The sequence below is a fragment of the Puma concolor genome, chromosome B4 (genome assembly GCF_028749965.1).
Source record: "Puma concolor isolate L17-30 chromosome B4, mPumCon1.1.hap2, whole genome shotgun sequence".
NCBI classification, from domain to species: Eukaryota; Metazoa; Chordata; class Mammalia; order Carnivora; family Felidae; genus Puma; species Puma concolor.
Window position 1 is genome coordinate 110282551 of NC_141673.1, and position 18040 is coordinate 110300590.

Below are 18040 nucleotides of genomic sequence, written 5' to 3' on the forward strand. Positions count from 1 at the left end.
AAGCTAGGCCTAAGGCTACCTTTTAAAAATAGCTGACTAGTTAAGAAGAGTGAGATGTCATTGCTACAGATAGAAACAACGTCCCTCATCTGTATTTTTCTATAACAACATTGTGCTTTTAAAATATAAATACACAATGATACACATTCTATAGATTTTTAAGCTTTTAAAAAAAAATGCGTGGTTGTGTAGCAAATGCTTACAGTCAGTATAATTCTTTCCATATTTTTCTGCTCAGACATAGTAATCTGAATTTTACATCAATTTGACAGGAACAAAATCTGAACTCGTTGTTTAGCTGGAAATTATACTCACTGCTCCAGGATTAGACACTGGGAGAGAAAGTTTATTTAAAATACACTGTTATAAATCTGTTTGTTTGAGGAGAGAGAGTTTGACCATTCCTACCCTAAATAAAGGTAAGCTATGATTTGTTTCTTATAACAAAAAAAAATGTATATTTAACTGCCCACATTTCTTATTTAAAAGGAAATTTATTCTTTTCTCTTGTTATACTGTACCTAAAAGAAAGGGGACAAATTTTTGTCTTCAAAAGCAAGAATTTACAAAAGTAAAAAGCATGAGATTACAGGGGCAGCAGAGTTGAGCAGCAAATCTGATCCTCAAAGCATCTTTCTTTTTAGCAAAAAGGTACCTTTTTGGCAGGGGATCCTGAGCCACTGCCTCTGGGGCTTCTATTCAGCTCAGCTCAGAGCAGAGAGACAAGGCACCCCTAAGGAAGCTCCTTGGAACAGTAACATTATCTGCCATAATTTGCCTGCACCAGAGACCCTGTCAACAGGCAGTGGTAGGCCATTCTGTTTAAACTGAAGTAATTAAATCTCTCTGCTCTCATAAAAGTAAAATAAAATAAAAATACAACTGTCTGCTGCTGGTCGGTGGAAATACATTGAGTGGAGTTAAATTTTAATTTCACGGTGCAAGTGTTAAATTATTGCCCTCTAAACTTACTGCCAATTCTACATGAAATCTCACCACATTTTAATAATTCGTCTTTTGTTTAGCATGGAAAAAGACTTAGAAATAGCACATGTGTTATGATTTGAAGGGAGATTTTTATGTGCAATTAGGCTCCTGAGAACCACAACAGCATAATGACATTCAGGTTCTCTAATTGGACCAAGAGGAAACCATCATTTCTGAAATGTTTTGGGGGGACTTAACCTTTGTTCACCTTCTCTAGAACACTTGAAATTATTTTGATAGTGTCTGTTTATTTTCAAGATTTCAATTTAATTTTAAAACTGCATTTTATAGATGTGCATGTCCATTATTATGTAAGAGTGTTAATAATCAGTCTCTTTCATCACATTGTGAAACTATCAAGAAAATTGTCATTTATAAATAATTCTACGTGAGTTTTTAAAAACTTGTTTTTTAGCATAATTTTAAAAGAACCTCACTCTATGCGAAGACTCAGAGCCTAATAAATATCAATAGGCAAATTATGTCTGCAGCAACTAATCAGTAAAAGTTGAATATTTAGAAAATGTCATTTTGGAATATTAATAAAAGTCTCAAAGGTTCTCAATCATGAGCATTGAAAGAGTCTTGACATAGTCTCATATATATCTCATAATTTTTGCATAACTATATCTAACTAGTGAAATCAAAATGTTAAATAACTTTAAATGAAGAAAGTAGAAAAAAACTGCTTTAGTTTGTTTTAATCAATATTTTATATTTTGCTAGGACTATGCTGTGTTTGAATCAATGATTCAATACATCCCTTGTAGTTCAATTGATTTGCTGCCCTTAGACATTCTGCATAGCTATTAACATAAAATGGAATTAAAATAGAATGCTGTACAGTCAGACCTGAATAATCGATATGTAGTTTATCCATACCCCAGGGTATCTGAAAAGACTACTTAGGGAGTGAATCAGCCTGACATCCTCCATATGCTATTGACTTGTTGAATTCCAAATTCTTTAATCTGAATAAAAAATAGCATTTTCAAACTGACTCATATTGGAGAGATCCAGCTACATCAAAATCAATAATTCCTTAGACACAGAAGAGTGCATATTCACCAAATAGAGCATGGTATGCAAAGCAAAGGTGAATATGTGTGTGTGTGTGTGTATATATATATATATATATATACACACTCATATTCATACATATATATGTGTATATATATATATATATATATATTCATTCTTGGCCATTTATATATGTATTTTTTTTTTAATTTTTTTTTTCAACATTTATTTATTTTTGGGACAGAGAGAGACAGAACATGAACGGGGGAGGGGCAGAGAGAGAGGGAGACACAGAATCGGAAACAGGCTCCAGGCTCTGAGCCGTCAGCCCAGAGCCTGACGCGGGGCTCGAACTCATGGACCGCGAGATCGTGACCTGGCTGAGGTCGGACGCTTAACCGACTGCGCCACCCAGGCGCCCCTATATATGTATTTTTTAATGGGGCAAGAATTTAAAAACCTAGATAACTAGAGTTTAATTTATAGAATATTTGTAATTGGAGTAAGAAGAAAGTATAAGTATTAGGAATGTGGGTGATAGGTGAAACCTGGTAAATCAGCTCAGAGTAAAATGTTCTCAGATGTATGGTGACTTAATTCAGCAGGGTTTTAAGTTTTCAAGCAAGGAATAATAAATAACCTATGCTTATTTCATATTTCCAAACTAGTTCTTGACAAAAGCTTCCATTTTTAATTTATGTTTATTTTAATCATTTTCTTATTTACTGTAAGATATCTCTGAGTTATCTTCACTGCCCTTTATTTCAGGAAGTTCAAGGATGAAAGTTTTCAATGGTCATAATTCAAAATCTAGTTTAAGTAACCTTAATTCCCTGGAGCAAATCACCTCCATCCTTCAGCTTCTCACAATAAAATAGAATTCACAGAACATAAATGCAAACATACATATATATGTAGTGGCAATTATGTGTTTATACCTATATATTAATATATCTATATAGGTGTATATACACATAGACATATGTATTTTTATACATACTGTGAATGTATATCCATTCAAATGTCCCCTAAGGCAACAAATTTAAAAGGCATAGATCCAAGAGAAACTTTGAGAAGACTTTGGACCCTGTCTATAAATAAATCGTTTTCTTGGGTCATTTCAAAAGAGATGGTGGACATTGAGCAAATAGTAGTGATTGTTGAGTCTGGATGATGTATTTGGGGTTTAATTGTTCTATTCTTTCCACAAATGTGCACGTTTTACAATGTTCATAGTGAAATGTTAAATATAAGAAATGGAAGGCTATGCTGTTATTTTGATTTTCTTTTTTGTTGTTTTGCTTTCAGTAATTGTTTTTCCTCATTCAGGGAATCATAGAGTGCCTGGATGGCTCATTCGGTTAAGCATCTGACTCTTGATCTCAGCGTGGGTCTTGATCTCAGGGTCATGAGTTCAAGCCCTGTGCTGGGCTCTGTGCTGAGTGTGGAGCCCACTTTTTAAAAAATACAAAAGCAAAGAATCACAGTTTCTATTATGTGTAGATAATCTCTGTCATATAATTTAATCAAAATTGGAAATTGATGTGTCGATATTATTATTTACACTAATGTCACCAATCTATTCTACAAAATATTTTGTTATTTTGACATGAGGTCACTATACCATTCACTAATATTATTTGAGCATTACACATTGCAATTCTTTAAGCATATTTTATCTAATGTCAAATGTCATCAACAAAATATAAGACACAGTGTTATATTATGGAAGATGAACCCTGACAATTAAATTATTGAAAATCATCTCTCATCCCTTTATAATTTATTTCATTTTAGTTTTTTTACTTTTATTTTAGTAAAAACTCTTCTGGAATTATTTAGACATCATGATTATCATACAACACTTAAGCATACATAAAAATGAGAATATAAACAAAATAAATTAGTAAGAATTCTTTACTTCCTACTCTGATTAGGAGGTGCTAAAGTCTATAACTTTGCACACAGTATCAACCACCATATATCATGAAGAGCATTGATGATGCAATATTTCTTGGAAGTGCTCCATTCTTGTCTCCAGAAATTTTTTCCAAGCCACTGACACCTATTCTGTAAGTTTGTGTGTGTATATATATGTGTAAATTCTACATATATAGTATTATTGGTCTAAGCTTTTTATTTTGAAAATTATCAAACCTGTAGGAAAGTTGAAAAAATGTATGATGAATACTTGTAAACCCTGATATATTATACATATTACACAGTTGCCTTATCTTTCCCTATTTGGACTTTGACAAGCCATCTGAAAACAAGCTTTGACATCATGACATGTCACTCTTAAATATTTTAGTGTGCATCTCTTATGAAAAGAACATTATCCAACATAGCCATAATATCAGCATCCTATTAAAGAAAATTTACATTAAATCAGCAATACAGTCAATCCATATTTAAGCTTCCATAACTGTCCCAAAATGGTCTTTTGTAGCTGTTTTTCCCCTGATCCAAGGTTCAATCAAATTGGTTATTACATCTGTAAGTTTATTCTATTATGGTATAGTTTCCCACATTACATGTGTGTGTGTGTGCGTGTGTGCATCTGAATGTGGTTTGTATTGTGGAATTAACTTTGTTGGAAAGTCCAGGCTATCTTGTAGAATGTCTCACGTTATGGATTTCCTAATAGTTTCCTCATGATTATATTCACGTTAAACATTTTTGATAAAATGTTACATAAGTGATGTTATATATGTCTAATTATATCACATCAGGAGGCAAATGATACCAGTTTGTTCCACTATTGGTATTGCTAAACTTAATTACTTGATTAATCTGATGGCTACTATAATCTCATTATAAAGGTAACATTTCCCTTAAAAATTAAGTATCTATTGAGAAATACTCCAAGACATTGTCAATATCCCATTCCCTTAACAATCTATTACATAACATTTTTAGTATTCATTAATATCCTCTGTATAAATCAATCATTATTTTAGAAGTTAGAAACAATTCTGCAAGTTTTGATACAGGTTGCATCTTAATCTAATCCAAAAATATCAACGAAGGTATATATTCAACAATTTGGATTCACATAACTTCCAATAGTCTCTAAATGATACATCAACTAAATTAATAAGAGGTTCTAATTGTTCTGTCAGTCATTAACAATAATAACCAAGTTTGTATTTTCATAGGCAATGGCAAGTACCATATATATGGAGTTGTCTGGACAACAGGTAAGGTATTCATAATAGGTCCCTCCCCTGCCTCAGCACCAACCTTGGTTCTTGAGTTCAGTTAAGAAAGAATTCAGAGCCAAACTTTCAAGTAAGAAAGAGTTTAATAGCAATTTAAAAGAAAGTATACTCTCAAGATGGGAGAGTGGACAGACCCAAAGGCAGCAACTATACCAGGGGGTAGGTTTGTATTGTTTTTTATACTTGCATGGGTTATGAGTCATGGCTAGGGTGGTCACTGATTGAAGTTCCTTCCAATCATCTTGGGGATTCCTCCCGTAGGTCGGGAAGGGAAGTTTTTGGCCCTATATGGTCCTTGTTGGAACTGTCATGGCAGCCCTCCTCTGCACAGGGTGGGATCAGAACCTCAATGTAGGGGCACCTGGGTGGCTCAGTTGGTTGGACTTTAGCTCAGGTCTATGAATTCGAGCCTCCTGTTGGACTCTGTGTTGACAGCTCAAAGCCTGGAGCCCACTTTGGATTCTGTGTCTCCCTCTCTGTCTCTGCCCCTTCCCCACTTGCACTCTGTCTCTCCAAAATAAATAATAAAATCTGTCAAAAAAAACCCTCAGTGTGAATATATTATAATAAAGCTATAGATTACTGTAGGACAGCAATCATAGGGAAGAACACATGCATATCCCCCCAGGGTCTTTTCAGGCTGTTTGGAACTTGGTTTCTGCCCTTTTTAATAGTCAGAAAGCATTTGTTCCTTCCTCATATCTGACCAGTCACTGAATGCAGATTGCCCCCTGGGAGTGGGCGCAACCTTGAGAAAGGTGATTTTTTTCTGTCAAGGGCAATTCCTAGAAAGATCTCATAGCTAAGGGAATGAGTCTTTTAATTCTGAAATATATTTGGATACTAACAGGTATAGGCATTTATGGAATAGGTAGATCTGAATAGCATAGATGATAGGGACTTATATATAACAGATTGCTTGCTTGTTGAAGATTATTTAATTTTGTCAATTTTAAATATATTATTTCTTTTTTAACGTTTATTTATTTTTGAGACAGAGAGAGACAGAGCATGAACAGGGGAGGGTCAGAGAGAGGGAGACACAGAATCTGAAACAGGCTCCAGGCTCTGAGCTGTCAGCACAGAGCCGGACGCGGGGCTCGAACTCACGGACCGTGAGATCATGACCTGAGCTGAAGTCAGCCGCTCAACTGACTGAGCCACCCAGGCACCCCAATTTAAAATATATTATTTCAAAAAATATAACAAGTGTAATCATACTATATACAATCAAACTCTAAGGTTTTATCCAAAGTTTTGATGTACATTATAAAATATTGATAATGTCATTTCATTAGACATACCACATTGTCTAATTTTATGGTTATATATATATCAGTAAATACTCTATACTTGTTTGTCTATCAGTTAATTTCTTTCAAGTTGGAACTTCTGATATCCTGGATTGTCTGTTTATTTGTTTGATGGATTTGTGAAATTAAATATCTCATTCAGGGTGAATTGATAATAGTTACTCTGAAGACTTATGTTACATTAGACATTTTATAAATTTTGGTGAGTATTCACTGATTTTCATCTACTTTGAGAACACAAAAGTATAATTAAATTAAGCTACTGGTGTAGACAGCTTCCAGTTTTACTTAGTCATTCTAAGTACATTCATTTATTTCATAAATATTTTTCCTAAATATACTATGCCAGACGCCAGGCAGTAAATATATAATAAAGAGCTAAGTTTAGAGAGATTGAGCTTGACAAATAAAGCAACAATAAAAACAAAGTTAGATTAGTACCATGGCAATGGGTCTGTAGAAACACAAAAAGAAGGAATCAAAGTCAACCTGGCTGAATGAAAACTTCCCAAGGTGTTAACATCTTAATTAAATCTTAAGAGAGTAGGAGTGGGTCAGGCAAAGAAGAGGGGATGGAGGTAGAGAGAAGAACTTACGGAGATAATAGTCATTTGTTAAGCATTTATTATGCATCAGACACTCACCCAAGTACTTTACATGTATTATAACATAATCATCAAAACAACTCTTTTTTTTTTAATTTTTTTTTCAACGTTTATTTATTTTTGGGACAGAGAGAGACAGAGCATGAACAGGGGAGGGGCAGAGAGAGAGAGGGAGACACAGAATCGGAAACAGGCTCCAGGCTCTGAGCCATCAGCCCAGAGCCCGACGCGGGGCTCGAACTCACGGACCGCGAGATCGTGACCTGGCTGAAGTCGGACGCTTAACCGACTGCGCCACCCAGGCGCCCCACAACTCTTTTGATCATATCCTATGACTGCTCTTTTTTTTTTATAGATGAGGTTTCTGAGACTTAGAGAAGGAAGGAAAAAGCCCACAACCTCACACAAGTAAATAGCAGAGCTCAGATTTACACCTATAGGGAGGTAGAGAGGTGTGAAACAACATTGTATTAGGAAAGAATGTGAGAAGATCAGGAAATTTAAGACATAGTCTGAAACCAAATCATGGATTCTCTATGTTGAGTTAATGACTTTGAACTTCATCGAGGGAGATGAGTGACAAGATTATATTTGTATTCTAGGAAGATTATTTTGATATCATTATGAAGAATACATTGAGGTTGTTAGGAAATAACTGCAGAATTCTAAGCTGTAAGCAGTGAGTGCTGGAAATAAAGCAGTGGCAGAAGTGAGGAAAGAGAGACAGATTTTTTAAATTAATTAAGTTTTGAAATCAACAGCACTTCGTTTCCAGTTAGCAAAGAGAGTAAGTTAAAGAACAGAATCTGCTAGACTTCAAATTTCTGGCTTGGGAAATTCGATGGATGGATGGATTCACTAGGTAACCTAAATATCACAAGTATTTGCAAAGAAGATGATTCTTAAATTCTTACAATATTATATCCTAACATGACAATATTTTTCCTAGAATATCAATGTACTTACTACTTAAAGATCTTTGTACATGGTTTCAGTTTGAGCCAGGGTTCCTGTTTCCATTGTTCCATTTCTTTCCATGTTTCAATATGCTGTAGACCTTACTTCCTTGTTTTCTTCCAATCTTTCCCCTTTTCTACTTCAAGAGTTAGAAGGAAATTTTCTGACAAGTCATCTCTCCTTGGGTATCAGTTATCTATTACAGTGAGATAAATTATGCTGAAAACAAAAGATTACATAACAATGGACATTTACTATGTTATATAGTTTCTGTCAGTCATGAATTTGGGAGCAGCTTAGCTAAGTGGCCTGGCTTGGCTTTTTTCATAAGGATGCTATCAAAATGCTGGCCAGAGCTGCTGTCATCAGAGGGCTTATCTGGGGTTGGAGGACCTACTTCCAAAATAGCTCACTCACATGGCTATTGGCAGGTGGCCTCAGTTCCTTACAATGTGAATCTCTCCATAGGGCTGCTTGACAGGGTATTGTGACATTGGCAATTGGCTTCCCCCAGAGCAAGAGAATAAGCATGGAAAAAGCTATAACGTCTTTTATAACCCAGTCTTAGAAGTCACATACCATTACTTCCACCATACTCCAGTCTTTAGAAGTGAATTACTACATCCAATCCACAACCAAGGAGAAGGAAGATAATGTACTTTAGTTAATAATAATGTATCAATACTGGTTAAATGGGGGAGAACTGAGACAAAGGCAAGAGGTTATATGGAAACTTGCTGTACTGTTTGTTCATTTTTTTGTAAACCTGATACATCTTAAAAAAATAAAATCTAATAATTTTTGAAAAGAAAATTAGACAGTCTGGATGAAAAAGACAATTCAATTTTTATAGCAAGTGAATAAATATCAAATATAAGGAGAAGGAAGGAAGGAAGGAAGGAAGGAAGGAAGGAAGGAAGCAAAGGAGGGAGGGAGGAAATGAGGGAGGAATTATAGTTATCTTTCTAAAATTTTTAAAATTTCTTCCTCTTAACTAATTTCTGTACCATCAACACCAGACTGTGATAATTACATATTTTTTATATTTGATCAAAATATTATTTTATAAGACACTCTGAGATCTAAAGGAGATTCTACTAGACCAGAGGGTATTTTTGTGATTCACTGCCTTGAGTAGCTTTCTGACTCTCATCACTTCATAATAAAAGAGAAACATACAACTTGGCAGTTAACAAAGCTCTGGATTCAGGCTAAATGAGTTTAAACCTGGTTCCATCACTAATTAACTGTGTGATGTCAGGTAATTAGTCTTAGGCATATAGTAAGCATTTAGTGTTTTGCCTTTAAAGCCTCAATATTAATGAGAATGAATAAAATGATCCAGTTTAAATTTCCTAAGTGTATCTTTCCTAGGATATTTCTAACAGATTTTCATCAATATTGTTCCCATTTAGAAAATCCCTCTTTACTTCAAACTGAAACCTTCCACTTCACATCTCTCAGGTTCTCTATAAAAGTAGTTTAATTTTTAATCTCCATCATCCTACTTTGTTACATAACAGAAAATTGGAAATACCTATTTTTCTTCAGTTTGGCCAACATGGGGGCAAGTTCAGTGCAGCAGGATCTGCCTGAGCAAAGTCATTGAACCCAAACCCCACAAATGCTGCACCATGAAGCTACAGAAATGGTGACCTTAGGAAAACCATCCCCAGAAAGGCGATAGAAAATTAAATTAAGATCATATTTCAGAAAATATGCTTTTTAGAACAATGATACCTGCAATCTCATATATTACATTCAAAGCTTCCTTCCTTTGATGATGTCCTGAGCTCAAATCCCTGAGAAGCTTGGCTATGAAAGGCAACACATATTCCCAACATGAAGTCTTTCTATTTCAATTTTCTAGTTGTAGCAACTCTGAATCCACATTTTCAGTGATGGTTATTAGTAGATATATGACATTAGTTGTACTCTCTTTTTTCCACTGTCACAGAAACTTAAGATTTTCCCCTTTCCATGACCAGCCTTGCTTTCATTAACTTATCTACTGTGCCTTTGAGAAATCTTAAATGATTGAGCCAAAAAGGGAGGAAATAAATTTCTGCCTGGTGACACTTATGATTCTAGGTCCAAAGACAAGGATTATTTTATTTTATTTTATTATTTTCTTTTACTTATTTTATTTTTAGATACAAAGTACTGAAAACCCAAGAGCTATTAATTGATAATGTCTCTGTCACACATAAACCTAATTTGCTTCTATTAACTACTTACACTAATAACATAAATCACAAAGGCCATTTATTCCTTCATCTAAAATATGATTGATTAGATTTCTATCTCTGCATGATATTTTTTAATGCCAGATATGCATGTTACTTTTCTGGAGCACTCAAAATAGCTTAATAATTCTCTGCAAACTGAGTTGCCAAAGCTGCACTAGAATTTTGATGTTTCCATTAATAAAAGATACATGCCTGCAGGAGGTACAGATTTGTGATCTCAGGATCCAGAGTTTAGGGTCAAAGGGAAAATGGCTTGCATCTGTACAATGATTAAATGTATGTTCAGAAAGAGGAACTCTAAAGTGTCTATACAGATCTAACAAGACCTATTTGGACCTGGGGCTTGCCCCTGCAGGGTGTTTTTTGATAGCTTTATCTATGTCAGACACTGGGGCTCTATCCATTCTCACTTGTCAATATGCCATGGTAGCTTCAGAGCTGGAAACAGGGAGATGATGGGCCACACGAAGAGAAACCTGAAAGTCAGGGAACCATTTCACCAACTCCCTACATAACCTAACCAAAATGCAATGTCAGAAAAAAAAGAGACAAATCAAATGTCAGAAAAAAAAAATTAAAAGGATGCCAATCAAGCCTAAAAATGGAATCTGTAATTAGTAAAGAATTTAAACTTCTCAAAAGAAAAACTGAAGTAAACATACTTAAGAATCAAATATTAGTCCTAAACATCTGCCTCCTGGATAGTGTAGGAGAGAGAGCACCATGAAAAGAGAACTGAAAATAAATAGAATCTAGCAATACTGTGTTTCCATGAAGGCTTACTGTGCTTTTGAAAGTCATTTTAACAAAAACCTGCCAATTCATACAATCTAGTCTTTATTTGTTTTAATCAATACAATTTTTATTATGCCCTTCCCATGCATAAAGCACTATGCTAGATGCAAAAGAAAAACAAGAGTCAACTGAGTACTGATCTTTTTTTGTGTGTGAATTAAAATAGATTTATTTTTGTTCTTCTAAAAACAGATACTAATTGTAAATATCTAGAAAAAATATGCCAAAAACTGTAAATACTGTCTAGAAATAACCACTATTAACATCGTGGTATATATTATTCTAGTCTCTCAAATATATAAACATGAAAATGTTATATATGTGTCTCTATATAAACATGTATATTATAAAAGGATATGCTTATATACTTATAACTTATATGTAATATTTATATATACATGTATACACTCATGTACACACTGAAACATATAGCATTAGTTTGTTAGGGCTACCATAACAAAATATCACAACTGGGTGACTTAAACAATGGGGATTTATTTTCTCTAAATTCTGGAGGCTAGAAGTCCAAGATTAAGGTGTGGGCAGGTTTATTTCTTTCTGAGTCCTCTCTTTTGGCTTGTAAATGGTTTCTTTCTCACTTGTGTCCTCACATAGCCTTCTCTGTGCATACCTGCTTCCTTGGTGTTGCTTTATCTGCGCAAATTTCCTCTTCTTATATGTCAGTCAGATTGGGTTACCCTAATGGTCTCATTTTAATGTAATCATGTCTTTTAAGGTCCTATCCCCAAATATATTCACATTCTGAGGTTTGGGGGATTAGAACTTCAAAATATGAATTTTGGGGGGACACAGTTCTGCCTAAAACATACATACATAAGTATGTACATACAAAAAGAAAGAGGGAGATTTCTATTTTCATATCAAATGAGACCCTGTTAGGCATCCAGATTTATAATGTGCTTGTTCATTATCCATTGATCTATTTTTTGTCATATATAATTAATATGACTATGTAATAGGTTATTGTTTGAATTTAAATTTAAATCAATTTACTAAATTGCTATTATTCAACACTTAGATTGTTTCTGATTACTTAATACATATAAATTATCTATCTATCTAAACTCTATATTAAACCTACATGTACATTCATTTGGACTTTTGAAGGGATTGTTTCTTTAGGAGAAATGACTGTAAATGGAATTGCTGGATTAAAGGATATGCACATGATACTTATTTTTTTAAATGTTTTTATTTATTTTTTGAAAGAGATCATAAGCGGGGGACGGGCAGAGGATCTGAAGTGTGTTCTGCTTTGACAGGCTGACAGCAGCAAGCCCGATGTGGGGCTCAAACTCAAGAACTATGAGATCACAACCTGAGCTGAAGTCGGATGTTCAACCGACTGAGCCATCCAAGTGCCCCATAATACATATTTTTAAATAACTCTTTAGAAAGTTTTTATTAATTTTCAAAAGAAGTTTGAGTACTTTCCAACATCCTGATTATACTATTAGTGTTTATTTTCATCTTTGAAAATAAGATAGGTAGAAAATATTACCTTGGTTTTGTTTTATTTGCAATTATTTGCTTACTATTGAATGAATCCAAGCATCTTTTTTTGTTTATTGTCCATTTTAATTTATTAATTTTTTAATTCCACGCTATATCTTTTGCCCAATATTCCATTAGGATGTTCCTTTTTTCCCTATCAACTTGAAAGAAATGTTCACATATCAGAATTAGTCATTTGCCTATAGAAACTAGATTTTTTTTTCAGATTTGTGGTTAGCTTTCTATTACTGTTTTATAGTGGTTTTCTGACATTATAAATTTTTTTTATCTCCTGCTTTTATTTAAGGTTTTTGTTGTCAATCTATGAACATTTCCCTATGGTTTTACAGTTGGCCATGCATAGAAAGGCCTGACCCCACGGGAAAATTGTTTGTATATTCACCAATTTGCATCAAGTATTTTATGGATCTTTTTTGGTAATTTTCAATTTAGTTACCGTTAAAGTATGACATAACAATGTAATATTGCCCATAAAATATGGTTAGCTCATTTTGTTAAATAAATAGTTCGCTTTTTACTTAATGATTTGATGTGTCATAATATTATGACTTATAATACTATATGCATATTTTAAGTTAATTTATTTATTTTTGAGAGAGAGAGAGGATGAGCATGATTTGGGGAGGGACAGAAGGAGAGGGAAAGAGAGAATCTCAAGTAGGCTCACATTGTTAGTGCAGAGCCTGACAATGGGCTTGAACCCATGACAGTGACACCATGACCTGAGCTGAGATCAAGAGTAGGACGCTTAACCAACTAAGCCACCCAGGTGCCCATATAATACAATATTTTAATACTATAGTACATATGGCCTGATGGTTCATATACTATATTTTTATCTATACTTGTCTTGATTTACCTTACCATTATAGTCTGGTTCTAATCTAATCTACTAGAAAAATGTTGTCTATTTATTATAACTTCATAATATGTTATAATATGTGAAAGGATAAATTATTATTTTTTCAAAACTTTCCTAGCCATATTGTTTCATATGTATTCTTTAAGATTAATTTAAGAATTATTTTATCGGGGCGCCTGGGTGGCGCAGTCGGTTAAGCGTCCGACTTCAGCCAGGTCAAGATCTCGCGGTCCGTGAGTTCGAGCCCCGCGTCGGTCTCTGGGCTGATAGCTCAGAGCCTGGAGCCTGTTTCCGATTCTGTGTCTCCCTCTCTCTCTGCCCCTCCCCCGTTCATGCTCTGTCTCTCTCTGTCCCAAAAATAAATAAACGTTGAAAAAAAAAAAAATTTAAAAAAAAAAAAAAAAAAGAATTATTTTATCAAAATTAAATCATACCGAGTTTAGTTTAATTTTTAAAGATTTCAACATTTAAATTATTTACTCTCATGATCCAGGAAAATAGCATGCCACTTCTTTTATTCAGCTTTTATTCTATGACACCCAGTAGAGTTTCATAATTACATGTCTTATATGTCTTTTATTAAATTTATTCTTGAATAATTTATAGATTATTTGCTATTGTGGATATGTTTATTTTTCAATTGTATTTTCTAATGTATATAGGAAAGCTATTATGTCTTGGTATCTTTACTAAATAAATGATTACCTATTCAAATTTTTATTAGTTCAGATGATTTTGTAATTGATTATCTTTTGTTTTCTACAGTATCAAAAAATAGTAACTAATGGCAAGTTCATTCCAAAGTGAATGGATTCTTATTTCTTTTTATTTTCTTTTTATACTTGTTAGGACTTCCAGAACACTGTTGGTTGTAGAGGCAAGAGCAGGCATTGGTAGTTCTTGTCATTAACAGAACATCCTTTTAGTGTACCTTCATTCAGCATGACATCTGCTCTTGGTTCAGATAAAACATCTTAACTATACCTAGTTTACCATCGATTTGGTTTTTAAAAAATTTTATGGGAATGGATTCTAAATGGTTGTCATGGCAAGTTTCCTGAAGAAAACCACCAGCCTTATAGGATTGGCTTTTTATGAGTCCACACAAGAGGCTAAGAATATTACACACAAAGGTTCTTGAGGTTCTCGAGCAAATTCCTAAAAATGTAGCAGATAGAAAGTATACATAACAGATTACAAATGAGAAGCCTAGTATAGTTAAAATGGAAACAATTGGTTTTTTTGTGTGTTTTCTTGTTTTTTTTAACGTTTACTTATTTTTGAGACAGAGAGAGACAGAGCATGAATGGGGGAGGGGCAGAGAGAGAGGGAGACACAGAATTCAAAGCAGGCTCCAGGCTCTGAGCCATCAGCCCAGAGCCCGAGCGGGGCTGGAACTCACGGACCGCGAGATCGTGACCTGAGCTGAAGTCAGACGCTTAACTGACTGAGCCACCCAGGCGCCCCAAAATGGAAACAATTGTTAAGAAATTAGAAGACCAGCTTCAGGGTGGCCACCTGATTCTTCAGGCTGAAAATGAACTCGATCTGGCAAAAAAAATCATACAGTGGAAACCATGGGAAACTTTAGTTTTCAGAAAAGCCTCTTGCTAACCAATGGAAATGGTCAGTATAATCATCATTAAATGACTAGTGTGTTATATTTTTTAAAAAATGGATGCTGAATTATAACTTATGTTTGTTTGTTTGTTAATTGGTCATGATGGCCATGAAGTTTTCTACTAATATGAGGAATCACATTACTGTATTTGCCAGTATCTAATAAGACTTACATTCTTGGACTAAGTAAAAATTATTATGCATAATCTTCTCTTCTTTTGTCTTCTGTTATTTTTAATTAAGGCAATATTTGATACATGTAAACAAACATAAGCAGCATATGCATAAGTTATAAAACATAACTTCTAAAAACACTCTCAAGAAATTTCCACCCAGGCTAGGAATAAGAACATTTTCAACGTCTTATATATCAGTGACCTGTCTGTCCTATCAAGCCAACCAGTGTCTTGAATTGCATTATGTGCTACATTCTTCAAGCACACTATAGTTTATACTGTTCTTTTCTATGCTTTTGTAGCGATGTTTAGAAGTATCAAGCCTCAGGAAATTGAAAAGCTTTCAATATTATCCTAATATAAAATTTATCTATTCCTTGAATTCCTGGTAGAGCTCATTTTTAAAACCAAAGTTTTGGGAATAAATTCTTTTGTGACTTGTCTCATTCTTTATAGTTTCTATTTTAAGAAGTACTTTACTTTGTTATGGTTTGTCTTGTTTGGGGGTTTTCCTTTTAACTCTTATTGCTTCACTTTTAGTGATTCATATTTCATACATACCACACACACATACACACACACACACACACACACAAATATGTTAGACCAAAATTCAAATTAATATTTGTTTTTCATTAATGATGTCTATGTAGTCTAATTCCTAATGTCTGAACATGAATTTCATTTGGCTTTTTTGTTAGGTTTTCTCACTCTGGAGTTGAATTGTCAATTTTATTACAGTCTTCTTAAAAAAAAAGAGGTTTTTTGTTTGTTTATTTGTTTGTTTTAGGCAAGGAGATCCTATAGATTGAAAAGTAATAAAAGTTGCTGTAATGTCAAAAATTTTTTTAATATTTATTTATTTGTTTTGAGAGAGAGACAGAGAATGCAAGTGGGGTAGGGACAGAGAGAGAGGGAGGGAGAAGCCCAAGCAGGCTCCACAATGTCAGCATAGAGCCTGACTCGGGGCTCGAGCCAATGAACCGCAAATCATGAGCTGAGCTGAAATCAAGAATCAGACACACAACCACTGAGTCATCCAGGTGACCCAGTCTCCTTTTTAATTGATTAAATATCTTGTTTTTATTGTTTTATTCCTTTTTAGCAAATTGTTCTCTCTTGGTTCTGGAGTTGATCCTTAGCAGTAAGGCCCTTTATTCAAATTATTATCAAAAACTTTAACTCAAGAGAAAAAAAAAGGTAGAATTTTGCTGGTATAAACAAAATGGAGATCTAGAATCACACAGACAAGAGAGACTGATAACAAATGCTAAAGATTATAGTATATACTGTTTTCATTGCTGTGAATTTTTAAATGACATGAAATGTTGGTTTTTGTTTTCTCATTGAACCTGTCAATATGCATTTAAAGGGTGTTTAAAAATTATTTTCCAAGGAAACTGTGTTTTAGCTTTTAGCTGTGTTTGTATAGCTTTGTTGCACTCTACAGTCTGTTAAACAGACTGCAATTCTGACTAGGTTAGTCTGTGGAGATTGCTTTGTGGCTTGTGAAAACAGTAGTTTTGTATGTTTCAAACAACACTTTGGGGAATGTATTCATGTTTTCCTTATTACCAATTTTTATAAATACCTCATAAATACTTAAAAATAACATTGTTTTTGAGGCACCTGGGTGGCTCAGTCAGTTGAACACCTGACTCTTGATTTCAGATCAGACCATGATCCCAGAGTTGTGGGATTGCGCCCCATGTTGGGCTCCATGCTGAGTGTGGAGCTTGCTTAAGATTTCTCTCTCTCCCCTTCTGCCCCTTTCCCTACTCATGTGTTCTCTCTCTTTCTCTAAAAAATAAAAAATTAAAAAATAAAATGTGTTTTCTTTGTGAAATATATAACCTGCATGTTTATTAAAAAATGCTCAACATCACTCATCATCAGGGAAATACAGATCAAAACCACAGTGAGATACCACTTCACACCTGTCAGAATAGCTAACATTAACAACTCAGGCAACAACAGATGTTGGCGAGCATGTGGAGAAAGAGGGTTTCTTTTGCGTTGCTAGTGGGAATACAAACTGGTGCAGCCACTCTGGAAAACAGTATGGAGGTTCCTCAAAAAATTAAAAATGGAACTACCCTACGACCCAGCAACTGCACTATTAAGTATTTATACAAGGGATACAGGTTTGCTGTTTTGAAGGGACACATGCATCCCAATGTTTATAGCAGCACTATCAACAATAGCCAAAGTATGGAAAGAGCCCAAATGTCCATCGATGGATGAATGGATAAAGAAGATGTGGTGTGTGTGTATACACACACACACACACACACACACACACACACAACAATGGAGTATTACTCAGCAATCAAAAAGAATGAAATCTTGCCATTTGCAACTATGTGGATGGAACTAGAGGATATTTTGCTAAGTTAAACTAGTCAGAGAAAGACAAATATCATATGACTTCACTCATATGAGGACTTTAAGACACAGAACAGATGAACATAAGGGAAAGGAGGCAAAAATAATACAAAAACAGGGAGGGGGACAAAACATAAGAGGCTCATAAATATGGAGAATAAACAGAGGGTTGTTGGAGGGATTGTGGGAGGAGGATGGGCTAAATTGGTAAGGGGCATTAAGGAATCTACTCTTGAAATCATTGTTTCACTATATGCTAACTAACTTGGATGTAAATTTAAAAAAAATAAAAAAAAATAACCCCCCCCCAATTA

At 34.3% G+C, this 18040-nt stretch overlaps 1 pseudogene; it reads left to right on the plus strand.

Moving 5' to 3' along the window:
* The first annotated feature begins 14590 nt into the window (after positions 1–14590).
* LOC112867588 (NADH dehydrogenase [ubiquinone] 1 alpha subcomplex subunit 5-like) lies at positions 14591–15181 on the plus strand (annotated as a pseudogene).
* The last annotated feature ends 2859 nt before the right edge of the window (positions 15182–18040 follow it).